General features: G+C 43.7%; 1 protein-coding gene across 1 annotated transcript in view; it reads left to right on the top strand.

Annotated features, from left to right (window-relative positions):
* LOC138756821 (putative uncharacterized protein DDB_G0289263) overlaps nucleotides 1-4,139 on the top strand; it is a 53,821-nt gene extending 49,682 nt beyond the window's left edge. The window contains exon 5 of the mRNA XM_069923211.1: nucleotides 4,051-4,139. The gene's annotated coding sequence lies outside the window, so the exon portion shown is untranslated. The remainder of the gene's footprint in view (nucleotides 1-4,050) is intronic.
* Nucleotides 4,140-16,257: the final 12,118 nt, after the last annotated feature.

Raw genomic sequence — 16,257 nt, 5'->3', positions numbered from 1 at the left:
AAGTGCCTATCCAGATGCCTCTTAAGTGTTGTTACTGATCCTGCCTCCAGCACCTCATTCCAGATATCATATACTTTTTGTGTAAAAAATCTACCCCTAAGATCACCTTTAAACCTTCCCCCCTCACTTTAAACCTACATCCTCTAGTTTTAGACACACCTACTCTTGGAGACAGATACTGGGTATCCTATCTAAGCCTCAAATAATTTTCTATACTTCTGCCCTGCCAGGCCCTTCAGCTTCCTTTGCATTAGAAAAACATACACAGCCTGTGCAACCTCACCTGACAACCCAACCCTCCAGTCCAATAAACATTCCCATAAATTGCAAACAACCTCTAGCTTAATCACATGCTTATACTTGATGAGTCAACACTTATAGCTTTCTGGAGATGAATAAATTTCTAACATAGAATATCTCTCATAATGTCCAATGCTGAGTAACGCAAAAAGATCAGGAAAAACCTGAATGGCAGTATTTTACAATAACAGGTCTATGTTTTCATCCTGGCTGACAGAAGCCTCCCCTTACTCATCACCAGCTCTCTTCATCACCATCTCCTTGTTCCACTCTCCATCGTGCGTTTATCCAGTTTCTCCTTCAATCCACCAAGATTCAAGATTCCTTTATTGTCATGTACTTAAATACATGACATTTGTCAACTTTCACCTGCTGTAAAGGCACACTAGTGCGCCGCCCCTACCAGAATGAGAACCAGGTAAGAGTCCCTTCGGAAACATTGAGTGTCCATGGATTCACCTCCTGTGCAACCTCCTCTGTCTGTTCCAGCTTCTGAGCTCCTGCTTCTCAGCATCCGATACGATCACCCAAAGCCCTTCAGGAGTTCTTCCTGGCATTGGCATCCTCACATTGAATCCCGGCCCCGAGTCCTCGGTTCCCATGAGCAAGTCTCCAGCAGCTTACGACCTGGTGTGAGTCCCTCAGTCTCTGAATGTCTCACTGGTCCACTGTAGTGGTCACCTTCCCTGTAGGGCCTTCTCCTACAGCTCTTCTTCAGCAAGGGGATGCCCTCCTGCTGTCGTGCCCTGCGCTGGTCTGCTGATCCCCTGGAGCCCACATCCCTCATAGTCTGCTGCCAAGCATGGGCCCTGCCATTAAGGACCTCTGTGGTTTTGCCAATGTTAGAAAAAACCCACTGCCAGCCCCCATCTGGAGGCTGTTTAAAACTTGTACAGATTGGAACTCTGGTCCTAATCGCTGGTGCTGTCACAGTGTTGCACTAACCATGAGTCATTGGTTACTGGTCATTATCAGCTGGTGCTGCCCATGAGATGGTTGACATTGGTTGAGACATGTTGTTATTTATTGTATCTCATCGGGCAGAATGATACTGGCTGGGACAGAGCATCATGGGTTTTTAATTGTTCAGCTCTAATGCAGAGGTTGTTATCAAAACTTCAGGGCTATGAATCACTTTCACCTCTTCTTATAGCCCCAGTTACAACTTCTGATGAAGTTACAGCAGAAGGTAGGTTAAGTAAATTTATGTATTCGTTTTGCCAATGTCATATTCTTTGCATGAACAAAGAGAAACTGGTGGAACTCAGCCAGTCAGGCAGCAACTATGGATAGAAATGGTCAGTGTTTTCAGTCACAGATCTTTATCAAGACTGAAGAGGGAAGATATATCAACTATTGAAGGAGGGGTGGAGAGTGGGAGGGGAAAGAGGTGATAATGTATTGGATAGAAGAAGTGGAGGGACAGGTGACTACTGGATACAGAGGGAGGAAAAGCTAGAGATAAAAATGAGAATGGGAGCTGGTAAAGAGAGATGGAAGCAGTGGAACCAGAGAGAGAGAGAGAGAAGAGGGTTGCATAAAATTAGAAAGTTCAATATTCATGCCATTGGAGGAATATGATGTGTTGTTCCTCAGATTTATTTTTGGCCTCTCTGTGGCAATGGATGAGGCCAAGAACAGACATGTCTGCGTGGGAATGGGGAGGAGAAATAAAGTGGCTAGCAACCAGGGACTCTCTCTTGGATTTATAGACAGAGCACTGGTACTTGGCATCTGCATTTGGTCTCATCAATGAAGAAGAAATGCCAGCAGTGCTGAATTTATTGTCAGAGTACATACTTGACATCACTTACGACCCTGAGATTCTTTTTCCTGCAGGCGAGGCAGAATTACCACTTATTGGTAGTGCAAACAAAAAACTGCACATGTAAACAAATAAAAAGATGTAAACAAACTGATTGTGCAATACAGAGAGGTAAAAAAATCAATAAAGTGCAAAAAAGTAAGAATCCTGAAATGAGTCCCTGATTGAGTTTGACATTGAGGAATCTGATGGTGGAGGGGTAGCAGGTGTTCCTGAACCTGGTGGTGTGAATCTTGTGTCCCCTATACCTCTTCCCTGATGACAGCAGTGAGAACAGAGCGGGAAGTGGGTGGTGTGAATCCTTGATTATTGCTGCTGCTCCCTGATGAAAGCATTCACTGTAGCTGTTCTTGATGGTGGAGAGGGTTTTGCCTGTGATATCCTGGGCTATGTCCACTTCCTTTCGCAGGGTTGTACGCTCAGGGATATTGGTGTTCCCATACCAGACCATGATGCAGCTGGTCAGGACACTTTCCACCACACATTTGCCAGGGTTTATGATGTCATATCAAACCTCCACAAACGCCTGAGAAAGGAGAGCCATTGATGTGCTTTCTTCATGATGCGATTAGCGTGTTGGGTCCAGGAAAGATCCTCTGAGATGGTGACTCTCAAGAACGTAATTTGCTCACCCTCTCCACCTCTTTTCCCCCCTCCTCTTATATATTTGATATCTCCCCTTTCTACTTTAGTTTCAAGAAAGATATCAGATCATCAACTGTCCATTTCTGTCCATGGATACTGCCTGACCCACTGAGCACCTGCAGCTTCTCATTGGTCACTCCAGATTCCTGCATCTGGAGTTTTAGTGTTTCTCATTCCTTGCTTGTTGCATATGTGCTCCCTCTTGTTATCTAGCTCCTCCCTCCTGTCCCTCAAATGCAGAAATGGCCGCATTGTATGAAAGACTTCAGTGAATCTGCCTCCACTGCACGAGAGGGCTGCCTGCTCCAAAGCTCCACCCTTCTCTGGAGAAAGGTCCAGCTCCTGAAACCAAACTAGAATTTTCAACTGTGTGTGTGTGTTTTCACATACGAAAATAGCCTTCAATAGTAGTAAATGGGTCTTCACTTTACGCCATTTCGGCTTATGAAAATGTCCTAAGAAAGTTCTAGTTTCTTAAAGCGGGGTATACCTATATATAAAAGACAGGAAATGCTGGAAACATTCAACATTTCTGGTGAATTGAGTAATTGATGACAGGTCCTCAGTGGAAGTATGAATCCAGTTTCTCTCTCTCCACAGATTCTGCCTCACCTGCTGAGTATTTACAGCGGAATATAGAGAAGTGCTGGAGAAACTCAGCAGGTCAAGTAGCATTTACAGGAAGTAAAGGTTAACCAACATCTCGGGCATGAGCCCTTCGTCAAGGTATGAGCAAGAAGCAGGCAAGCATCTGAATAAAAAAGATGGGGGGGGTGAAGAAAGGAGAGGAAGGAGGAAAGGGCAGGGGGAAGAGTACAGGCTAACTGGTAAGCAGTCATAGGTAGATATGGGTGGGAGGGTAGGAGAGAAAAGTGCTGAGAACTGATGGGGGAGAGAGTAGCTTTCTGAATGGAAAGCTATGGTAAGGGGTGGGGAGCTGGAGGAGACAGAGGGATGGGGAAAGGGAGAGACTCAGAGGAGGGATTTAACGAAAACTGGAGAAGTAGATGTTAACGCTGAAATATATTTTGAAGTAAGTCCATCAACCTGGAACATTAATTCTGTCTCTCTCTTCACAGATGGTGCCTGACATATTGAGTCTATCCAGTATTCATTGTTGTATAATGTTCAGTGGACACTCTTTGTGCCCATATATACTGGATGCAGTCTCTATGTCTGTGTTTACAGGGGGCTTGCGGAAACTGAATCTGTTTGCATGCATTGCATAAATCAGTGTGATCTGGATTTTAGCTGTGCGATATTTCCCTTCTGTATTTCAGTTGTTCCTCCAAAAACAAACGTTCTAGACACTGGACTGATTATTCTCATTGTAATCCTGCTGTTAATTCTAATTATTGGGGTGATCGTCACTGCAGTGAAATATTCACAGAACAAGAAGCCTGGATTTGAACGACTCCAGGAAATGCCAATGGTATGTAAATTAAATCTAACTGAGACCAGAATTTTTTTCTGCATGTATTTTTATAAGCCTGCATCTGTAAATATTTGTTAAATGGATTAACGTGAATATTGTGTAGGGCTGGGTGTAATATATACCATATATGCTGGTGTATAGGACGACCCGAATTTCCACCTAAAATGTAGGTTTTGAGCGATACCCTTTGTATAAGACCCCAAATCTGGCACTTACAGATGAGCAGTGGATGCATTTAAAAGCAAATCACAATATTTGCTGAAAAGGTATTAATTTTATTAGCATAAGCCACCGTCGGCTCCTGTAACAGACCATTTAAACCCTGTATGGAGTCGACGGTAGTCGGACCAGGCGGATGGACCCCGTGGGGGAGTGCTGAGACTGCATTGATAACTAACAGTACCCAGGCAAGATTGAGTCGGAGCCAGCAGGAAAATGCCAATAGTGTTGATACTTTGCTGTCAAGGTTTGGATTTTAGACCCAATTTTGAGGTAACATTTAAAAGTTTTGGATCGTCCTATTCACCAGCATAAACGCCAACATAAATGTGTCTGAAGCCTGCAGCTATTTTACCTGTATTTAAATGTGTCCGTGGGCTAAATCATAATTTCTGCCTGTATTGTTTGTATGTGTTTATGCATGACTTACGTTTGCATGCATATTGATATTACTGACATGTTCATTTACAACCTAAAAGAACCATCATGTTCCATTCAGCAACCACCCTCACACTACTTGAACGCTCGGTTCTATAGATTCTTTTTTGTTGTTGATTTTGTTTTCAGAAGTGAAAAGTTAAAAGTTATGAAACCAAAATGAACAACACTCCTGAAGCATGTGACTCACGGTGAATTATGCTGACCCCACCCCTTCCCTCACCTGCTTCACTTTGCAAGGCAACACCCTGTGATCTTGACTTAGAGCTCAAAGTGAGATCATTCCCTGGGCTTACATTTGTTTGCCTTTCTTCCTTGGCTGTGCTCATGTAGCGACTTGACCCAGCATCGCACTGATTGGACAACTGGCTCCCTGCATCACTGCAAGGGCTAATGCTAGAGAAGATCTCACCCAAGATCCCAACATGGGTCCATCCGCCCGGTCAGACTACAGGGTTTAAAAGGTCTGTTACAGGAGGCCGATGGTGGCTTATGCTAATAAAATTAATACTTTTACAGCAAATATTGTGATTTGCTTTTAAATGCATCCACTCTCAGTTAGAAGTTTGCTCAGATCTCACTCCAAAGACCCTCTGGTGACATTTTTAAATTTAAATAAATTTTAAAAAATTTAGACATACAGCATGGCAATAGGCCATTTCATCCCACAAGTCTGTCCTGCCCAATTTACACCCAATTTACCTAATGCCTCTGGTACGTTTTGAACAGTCAGAGGAAACTGAAACCCCCAGGGAAACCCACGCATACACAGGGAGAATGTATAAACTCCTTACAGACAGCATGGAATTCAAACCAGGTCCTGGTTGCTGGCACATTAGGTGTTGCACTAACTGCTATGGCAACCGTGCCGCTCGCAACATTGCAGTAATGCCATCTATCTGAATAGGTGGCTGTCTAATAGCTACCTCTTTCAGATGGGCATTAAAAATGTCACAACGTTGAAAAGTTAGATTTGTAGAAATGGTCTCTCTCACAACTGGAAACATTTTCTCTTCATTTAGTCCATGATGCTCCAGTCATCATCAGGTTGAGACAGGGTTAATGGATGAACTGAAATTCATTTGTGTTTGTCATTCTTCTTGTAGATGCCTCCTTTCTCATAGTAGGATGTCAGTAAGACTCAGCAATACAATTGTATCCACTAACTGCCCTAATAAAAATATAATATTGATACTAGGTTAATTCTGTGTTTGTAATACAGTATTAAATATTTCATGCCAACTTTGACAGATCTATGGCCAACATTTTAATAGTTTTCCTTCAATTGGTTCCACATCCAAGGGGAAGTCTGGTGGTCTGGACTATAGTTTCCACTACCATATGCAGTAATTCAACTGGCCAAGCCCATTTTGGTGCAATAATTGGGTGACATGATTAGCACAACACTGTTAAAGCGCCAGCGATCGGGTCCTGGGTTTGAAACCCCCACTGTATGTAAGGAGTTTGCTATCCCCGTGGGAGTGTGGATTTTCCCCGGGGGGGTGGGGGGGCTCTGATTTCCTCCCACTGTTCAAAAATTGTACCAAGATGTAGATCAATTGGGTTAAATTGGGCGGCACGGGCTCGTGGTCTGAAAGGGCCTGCTTCTGTGTTGTATGTCCAAATTTAATATTTAAAATTGATTCCCAATTTGAATACAATTCCTGTCCACTCACATAGGGGGGTTCCCAAAAATGTTACAGTATGAAAGCAACATGTTTTTGGTCTTTAAAGAGTCCTTATCACATAATCTTCCCATTAAATAAAATCCCACATGTATTTATATATTTCCTTTTAAATGCTTCAATATTTGTTTTTACTTTGACAGTGAATCCACATTTCACTGCCCACAGGGGGCAAAATATTTGTGGCCCAAGTCAAGTTTTTTTTTGTTTTAAGTCCTGGTTGCACCATCTTACCTCTTGTCTCCAAACTTTACTACATTCATCTATTCTTCTAACTCCTCCTAAACTCCAGGGAGTTTCTAGATCCATTCGTTCCCTCATTGAGACTTTTAGGCGTCATGTATTCAGCCCATAATGATTCCGCTTCCCCTGTTCTTTTAGACTAATCCTTCTCGGCCATCTTCATCCTCTTCTCTCACCTTTTGCCTTAACCTCTCCTGTCTTCAGTGTGCAAAATCATTGAGGACCCCTTCCACCCCGCACACAGCATCTTTCAGCTGCTCCTGGCAGGGTAGAGATACAGGAGGATCAGAGCCAGCACCACCAGGCTGAGCAACAGCTTCTTCCTGCAGGCAGAGTGAATGCTGAAAGGAACTGCTCACACTAACCATCCGACATTCTCATATTTCCAAACCAATGTTTATTTATTTATTTGCATGTCTGAATACTTGTCCTTCATATGTATTGTTTGTCTGCTTGTGTGTTATGTCCAGTTGTGTGTCTGTGTGTTTTGCACTGAGGACCAGAGAATGCTATTTCGTCAGGTTGTACTTGTGCAATCAGATGACAATAAACTTGGTTTGCTTTTAGTTCCTTCCATCTCTCCTCTTTCTCTGTCTTCTTTACTTTTTCTGACCTTGTTCATTTTTAAAAATAACCAGTTCAGATGTAATATTTTTGATGTGCTTTGATGAAAGGTCATTGACCTGAAACTCTAACACAGTCTCACTCTCTACAGATGCTGCTTGAGCTGCGGAGTATTTCCTGGAATTATTTCAGCAGTCCAAGCGCCAGCTCTTCCTTCCTGTCTCAGTCTTCCTTGCCATTTTAGGAAACCAGGCTGACAGTGGTGGATTAACTACTGCCCAGACCCCTAGGCTAAGCTTTAGTAAAGCTCCCCTGTCCTTTCCCCCCCCTGCCCCGCCCTTCGTTAAATAGAATAAAGTGACGTTGTTACGTTATTAACTGACATATTAGGGGTCTCCAAATTGGTCGAGATTGACCCTGCTCAGGGTGGGGGTGCAGTTGATGGGACTATAACATAACATAACATAACAATTACAGCACGGAAACAGGCCATTAGGCCCTTCTAGTCCGCACCGAACCAAACACCCCTTTCTAGTCCCACCTCCCTGCACAATGCCCATAACCCTCCATCTTCTTCTCATCCATATACCTGTCCAACCTTTTCTTAAATAATACAATTGACTCCGCCGCCACTATTTCTCCCGGAAGATCATTCCACACGGCTACCACTCTCTGAGTAAAGAAGTTCCCCCTCATGTTACCTCTAAACCTCTGCCCCTTAACTCTTAACTCATGTCCTCTTGTTTCAATCGCTCCTACTCTTAACGGAAATAGTCTATCCACATCCACTCTGTCTAACCCTTTCATAATCTTAAATACCTCTATCAAATCCCCTCTCAACCTTCTACGCTCCAAAGAATAAAGACCTAATCTGTCCAATCTCTCCCTATACTCTAGATGCTTAAACCCAGGTAACATTTTGGTAAACCTTCTCTGCACTCTCTTCACTCTGTTTATATCCTACCTATAATTAGGCGACCAGAACTGCACACAGAACTCCAAATTAGGCCGCACCAACGTCTTATACAATCTCAACATCACCTCCCAACTCCTATATTCCATGCAATGATTGATAAAGGCCAGCATACTAAAAGCCTTCTTCACCACCCTATTCACGTGAGTTTCTACCTTCAGGGAACGATGTACCGTTACTCCTAAATCTTTCTGCTCTTCTGTATTCCTCAGTGCTCTCCCATTTACCACGTATGTCCTATTCTGATTCTTCTTACCAAAATGAAGCACCTCACACTTATCAGCATTAAATTCCATCTGCCATTTTTCAGCCCACTTTTCTAAGCAGCCCAAATCCCTCTGCAATCCTTGAAAACCTTCTTCATTATCCACTATTCCACCTATCTTAGTATCGTCTGCATATTTACTAATCCAATTCACCACCCCATCATCTAGATCATTAATGTATATAACGAACAACAATGGGCCCAATACAGATCCTTGAGGCACACCACTGGTCACCGGCCTCCAAACTGACAGACAATTATCCACTACCACTCTCTGGCCTCTCCCTTTCAGCCAATGTTCAATCCATTTGACTATCTTAAAATTTATACCTAAAGACTGCACCTTCCTAACTAACCTTCCATGTGGTACCTTATCGAAGGCCTTACTGAAATCCATATAGACAACATCCACTGCGCTACCCTCATCCACATTCCTAGTCACCTCTTCAAAAAATTCAATCAGATTGGTCAAACATGACCTTCCTCCCACAAATCCATGTTGAGTGCTCCTGATCAGACCCTGTCTATCCAGATGTTTATAAGTACTATCTCTAAGAATTTTCTCCATTAATTTACCTACCACAGACGTCAAACTTACAGGCCGATAGTTGCCAGGCTTCCTCCTTGAACCCTTTTTAAATAACGGAACCACATGCGCAATGCGCCAATCCTCCGGCACTATCCCCATATCTAATGAAATTTGGAAAATTACCGCCAGAGCCTCTGCTATTTCCTCCCTCACTTCTCTCAATGTCCTGGGGAAGATCCCGTCTGGTCCCGGAGACTTATCCACCTTTATATTCTTCAAAAGCCTTAAAACTACACCTTTTGTAATCTCTATATTCCCCATATTTACCCAATTTGCTTTTTTATATCTCACATCTCCCAATATCCTTCTCCTTAGTGAATACCGAAGAAAAGAAACTGTTCAATATCTCCCCCATTTCTCTAGGCTCCACACACAGTTTTCCGCTCTGATTTTCTAAGGGACCAATTTTGTCTCTAGCTTTCCTCTTACCATTAACATATTTGTAGAACTCTTTTGGATAAGTTTTCACCCTGCTTGCCATAGTTTTCTCGTACCTTCTTTTAGCTTTCCTAATTCCTCTCTTAAGATTCCTCTTACATTCAATGTATCTTTCAAACATCTCCTTAACTCCATGCTTCTTATATCTAATGTACGCCTCCCTTTTTCTTCGAACCAAGTTTCCAATATTCCTTGAAAACCACGGCTCTCTCAAACCTTTTGCCCCTCCTTTTAACCTAACAGGAACATAAAGCTTTTGCACTCTCAAAATTTGATCTTTAAAAGACTTCCATCTCTCTACTACATCCTGCCCATAAAACAAATTGTCCCAATGCACACCCTGCAAGTCCTTTCGCATCTCCTCAAATCTAGCTTTTCCCCAATCAAAAACCTCAATCCTTGGCCCTGATTTCTCTCTTTCCATAATGACATTGAAGCTGATGGCATTATGATCACTGGACCCGAAGTGCTCGCCAACACTAACCTCCGTCATTTGCCAACAGTAGATCTAACACTGCTCCTTCTCTGGTCAGCACCTCTACATATTGTTGTAAAAAACTATCTTGCACACATTTCACAAACTCTAACCCATCCAGTCCTTTCACAGAATGTGTTTCCCAATCTATATGTGGAAAATTAAAATCTCCCATAATTACAACTCTGTGCTTATCACAAATATCTACTATCTCCCTACAGATTTGCTCCTCTAGGTCTCGGTCCCCTCCGGGTGGTCTATAATACACCCCTACAAGTGTAACCTCTCCTTTCCTACTCCTCAGTTCCACCCAAATAGCCTCCGTGGATGTGCCCTCTAATCTATCCTTCCTAGGCACCGCTGTAATATTTTCCCTGACAAGCAATGCAACCCCACCTCCTCTTGCCCCTCCGACTCTATCACACCTAAAACAACGAAACCCAGGGATATTCAGTTGCCAATCACATCCCTCCTGCAACCATGTCTCACTAATCGCTACCACATCATACTTCCAAGTATCAATCCACACCTTCAGCTCATCCACCTTTTTTACAATACTCCTGGCATTAAAATATATGAATTTCAGAGATTTCCCAATTTTTAATCCCTGTTTTCCCTCATCTTTAAGAACAACATTATTTACTTTTCCTGCCAATTGCCCTTCATCTTCTTCCAGAGCATTTCCCTTCTCTATCACCTGCCCATCCATATTCAAATACTTACTACAAACTTTCTTTGTTTGCATTCTAACCTTCTCCTTACTGCTCTGTACTATTTTGTTCCCTCCCCCCAACCATTCTAGTTTAAAGGATCCTGAGTAGCCCTAGCAAATACCTCTGCCAGGATTCTGGTTCCCCTGGGATTTAAGTGTAACCCGTCCTTACTGTACAGGTCACATCTCCCCCAAAAAAGGTCCCAGTTATCCAGAAACTTAAAACCCTGCCCCTTACTCCACCCCTTCAGCCACGTGTTAATCCTCCACCTCATCCTATTTCTATTCACACTGTCACGTGGCACAGGGAGTAATCCAGAGATTACCCCCTTTGCGGTCCTTCTTTTTTAACTCCCTACCTAACTGCCTGTACTCACTCTTTAGGACCTCTTCTCTAATTCTCCCTATGTCATTGGTACCTACATGTACCACGACCTCTGGCTCCTGTCCCTCCCACTTTAGGATATCTGGGACACGAGCAGCAACATCCCGGACCCTGGCACCAGGGAGGCAAACCACCATCCGGTTCTCCTTGCTGCGTTCGCAGAATCCCCTATCCGTCCTCTTAACTATGGAGTCTCCTACCACAATTGCCCTCCTCTTCCTTTCCCTACCTTTCTGAGCTACAGGGGCTGACCCTGTGCCAGAGGCATAGCCACTGCTGCTCCCCCCAACTTTGATGTCCTGCTCAACAGTGCTCAAAGAGGCGTACTTATTGCTGAGGGTTACATTCACAGGGCTCGTCTCTGGCACCTTACGTTCTTTTGTCCCTCTCCTAACAGTTACCCACCTTTCATCCTCCCGTGGCCCTGGCGTGACCACCTGGCTGTAACTCCTGTCTATGACTACCTCTGTTTCCCTAACCAGCCTGAGGTCATCGAGCTGCAGCTCTAGTTCCCTAACACGGTCCCTGACAATCTGCAGCTCGACACACCTAGTGCAGATATGGACATCCGGGAGTCTGGAAGACTCCAGGACCTCCCACATCCGGCACTCCCGACAACACACAGCCTTAACACTCATCCCTTACCCCAATGAAGAAGTAATAAAGAATCCAAGGGGTTGAAAAATGCTGGGGGGGGGGGCCATTGATTGAACTTATGGGGGTCAAAAGAATTGGTAAACCCAAGGTCCCTGTTCCTTCTGGGCCCCTAGGCTTATGTCTACTCAGCCTAAAGGTTAATTTGCCACTGCAGGCTGGACATCACCCACCATCCCCCGCTGGAATTTCCTGCCACTCTTCAACTGTGGTATCCTGGCCTATGAAGCTTGGACCTCTTAATGACAACCCAGAGGAAATACCCCATCACTCCCAGTGGATAGTAGGAGGTGGAATGGCTGGGTAGAATGAAATACTGATACTCTTCTCCATTTTGGTTTTTCAGAACAGCTTCAATGAAGAAGTGCCTTTCGCTCAGTATCCACCTAAATAATCCTGAAATTAACTTGGGCTGCCTGCAAATGTCATGGAAATAAAGCAAAGCTTGACTGGCACTTAGTGTCCCCTCCTCATGCTCTTGGTCATCCATTCGGACCATGATGGCTCAGTAACTATTCAGTATGGAGATCTAACTCCACTCATCGCAACTGCTGTCGGGAAGCTTCCTCCCTTGTTTACACTTAAATGGAAATGATAACAAATGCATGGTGACCTCAACTTAAAACTAATCACTTGTATCCGTATGCTTTCCACAATGATTGATATTGTTAAAGGTATGGCTTTAGAGCCTCAATGGGTTCAGTTTGAAACGAAATAGTTTTGCTTCGTACACATGATGGACTTTAAAAAAAAATGGATTTTCTATCTTGGTAATAGCTTACTTGTTCTTTTGACTGTCTTGCTAACATGTTGATGATTTAGATGAGGGTTTGAAATAAGACACAGCCTCCCTTCTCCAGCTTCCATGTTCTCCACCACAATAAGCATTGATTGACAAAAGGGGACTGAAGAAAGAGAGGAAGTGTCATTTGGCCATTATAAAGGATAGACAATAGTAGGCCCTTTCAAATTGCCGTGTAAAATGGGGTTAACCAGGCAATTTGCCCAGTTAGCACCCCAGTTATGCGGCAGTTAGAAAGGGTCCGACCCGGTCAACACCATCAGAATCTAACCGGGTCCCTGTCTTACCTTAGAGGAAGTCGTGGAACTCAGTTAAACTTGCCTAGAATGCGTCCACAGGCGACTTGAAAATGAAAATGGCTGACCCGCTTATTTTGGTGACGTCAACGCTTGTGTGCTTGTGTCACCAGGCAGCCAGCATTCGAACATTTGGCAGTACTTCCGGTGAGTACGTGACGCATCATTGCAGGTTCCAGGATGGCTACTCAGGTGTTGCTAAAAGAGCCTACCGTTTTCAACAGTGAACATTAACACCAAATTGGATGAAGTTTTTGGCCCCACTCACTGGACACTGTAGTGGTGGGATTCTCAGTAATAGTGGGAACAAGGCAGGGTCAAAGGTTACTCTGTCTACTAATTGGGTGCAGCCTTTTCTGTCTGGCTCCAAAAAACAATGTAGCTTTAACAAAGCAAATCATGCCAGATGATGCCAGGAGCATATCACCAGACCAAAATGAGGCAGAAAAAAGGCAAGTGGCAGAGCTTACCAGTGGCTCTCAACCTTTTTCTTTCCACTCACATCCTACTTTAAATATTCCCTATGCCATTAGGGCTCTGTGATGAGGAAAGGATTGCTTAAAGTGGTGTGTGGGTGGAAAGGAAAGGTTTGAAAACCACTGTTTTAATCGTACCTCATTGACTTTTTATGTGCACAGTTTCTGAACTCCAAAGGAAATGGGCCAATGACAATTTTTCTCAAGCAAAATATTTCAATAACAATTGGGTCTGGAGCAGTGATTCTCAACCTTCCCTTCCCACTCGCATACCAACTTAAGCAATCCCTCACTAATCATGGAGCCTCGATGGCGTAGGGAATACTTAAAGTGGTTTGCGAGTGGAAAGAAAAAGGTTGAGAATCACTGGCTTAGAGAAAAGGACCTGAGTTCCAATGTTCTTCTCAAGAGAAAGGATGGATGGATAGGAATGTTTAGGGAGAGAATTCTGGAGCCTGTGATCCAGCACACTTGCCAGTATTGATCTGATCGCATTCAAGGATGATCAAGAGTCCAGAACAGATCAAAGATCTCACGAGTTAAGGAGAGAGCGAGGGGTGAGACCATGGAAGGATTTGAAATCAAGAATCTGTTTTCAGATCAGGAGTCAATGAGACAGGGGTTGAAAAATGAATGGGACTTGGCGTGTGTCAGCTAACCAACAGCAGACTATTTCACGAGCTCAGGTGGTGAAAGATGCGAGGGGCCAACTAAATTGAGAATTGAGCAGGAAATTTGTCTTATTACAGTATAATAACAAAATTAGCCAGAACTTCCAAAAGGGAATGGGATGGAGAATTATTTATAGGGTAGCACAGTTAGCACAATGTTGGAACTGTGCCAGCGACTGTGATTCAAATCCAGCGCTGTGCGAAAGGAGTTTGTACATTATCCTCATGTTTGCATGGGTTTCCTCTGGGTACTTCAATTTCCTCCACTGTCTGGGGGGAATGAAGGTGTAACTGGGCAGCACAGGCTCACCTGTTTTTGCCATATATTTTATTCTATTCATACAAGGTTGTAGGTTTATTGGGTGGGAGAGATCTCAATGTCCAAAATTGGCTTCTACTGTATTGTACTTAAAAATTACTGTACACACTGAAATGTGGTTCATGCTTGATGGATTGGATGGAAAGGCAGACTGCCAGTCACTGTGCAGTTGAGAGTTAGGAATGGAGTTTTCACATTTCAATTTCAGAAACCTTATTCCTTGAATTAATTGATGAAAGTGCAGTTCTTGGGTTGGGTAAGGTGGGGGGGGGGGGGGGGGAGGCGGGAGGGGTGTAGAGGTTGGAGGTTAAGAGTTGGAAATCAGTTTGGCTTCATGTTCTGTAGGCAGTTCCTACACTTTCATGCTTTCTGTCAGGAGATGTCCAAATTAGATGTCTGCCTATGTTTTCCACTTGCATCTTCCATAGCAACAATCGTTCTGACTTGCAACCTAGCAGATATGCCATTTCCCAATGCATCCACTCCTGGTTTCATGGGCCATTATTGTGAATGGTTATTAAATTTTTATTAAAAGGACATGGGATTATCTCCCCCCCCCCCCGCCCAATACCCAAGAATTGCCACAGTATCTATCCCCACAGCATACCTGCCTTTCCTCCCTCCAACCTTCAGACCTTGTACACATTGCCAACTTTGGTTGCTGTACTGAGCAAAACACGTTCAGGGCATGCTGGACTTCACGGCACTGCTCCCTCATAGCTGAGGCAGTTCTCACAAGATCTCCCTTGTGCTGGCAGTGATTTAGTACAGAGTAAACTCATCCCTGACTTTGAAGGGTGTGGGTTCAGGTCCCTTTCTGGATACTAGCTGCACACCAGTGCAATTCTGAGAAAGCTTCACTGTTGGATCTGCTAAGCCAATATTTCTGCTTGCCAGCTCAGACAGAAGCTACTGAAGATGATGAGGGGATTTCTCCTTGGTACTCTGGCCTATATTTATCAACACCACTAAAACATGTTCGCCTAGAAATCTATCCCTGCCTGGCAGTGCTAAACCCAGCAGCTCCTGCATGTTCTACTTTACTCAGTGGTTGGAATAATAGTACAGCTTTTGGAGCTGCGGCCTCGCAGCCCCAGTGAGTTGGGTTTGGTCTCAACTTCCACTCAGATCCTTTCTGTGTGGGTTTACACATCCTCTCCGCGAATCCGTGGATTTCAACCCAGAGGCTTTGATTTTCCTCCACGTCCCGTAGTCCTGCTGATTCAGCAGCCATTCTAAATCACCATGAGTTAGTGGGTGGGCGGAAACTCAGGGAGCAGCTAATAGGGAGGGCAGGGAGAAAAGAATACAAAGAAATAAGTGGGAGAGGGGGTGGAATGAATGGTGTGGCTCTGAAAGGGGCATAGATTCAATGGGCTGAATGGTCTCCCAAGAAAGTAGGTGGAGTGTATTTAGTGCCACCTATTGGGATGAATTTCTAGGCAGTTATCTAGTCCTTACTATATTTCTGAAAATGGGCTGAATGAAAATGGGTTTCTAGGCTTTCACTGTGACTTCATTTCCAGGGGAGGCTGTAAAGAACTGTGAGACATCCTGTGGGAGTTGTGAGATGGTCTTTAGAAATTCTGGTTTAGTAACAGGTCAAGGGGGAAAATTGGACCAGAGGTGATATTCTGGTACCGAGATTCACTTTTTAAAAAAAAATGCAAGTTGGCATTAGGTGACAATTATCCAAATATTTTGAGGTGCAAAGTTGAATCTTGATTAAAACTGGCTTAAGAAGGACTTTTCTTATCTCTACCATGGAAGAATTTGCTTGATTCTAAATAAAAATATGTCATCAATAAATAGCCTTTATTTCTAATGTATGGTGCATTAGTCTCCTTA

The sequence above is a fragment of the Narcine bancroftii genome, chromosome 3, assembly GCF_036971445.1.
Source record: "Narcine bancroftii isolate sNarBan1 chromosome 3, sNarBan1.hap1, whole genome shotgun sequence".
NCBI lineage: Eukaryota > Metazoa > Chordata > Chondrichthyes > Torpediniformes > Narcinidae > Narcine > Narcine bancroftii.
This window is presented reverse-complemented; position numbering and strand designations above follow the sequence as displayed.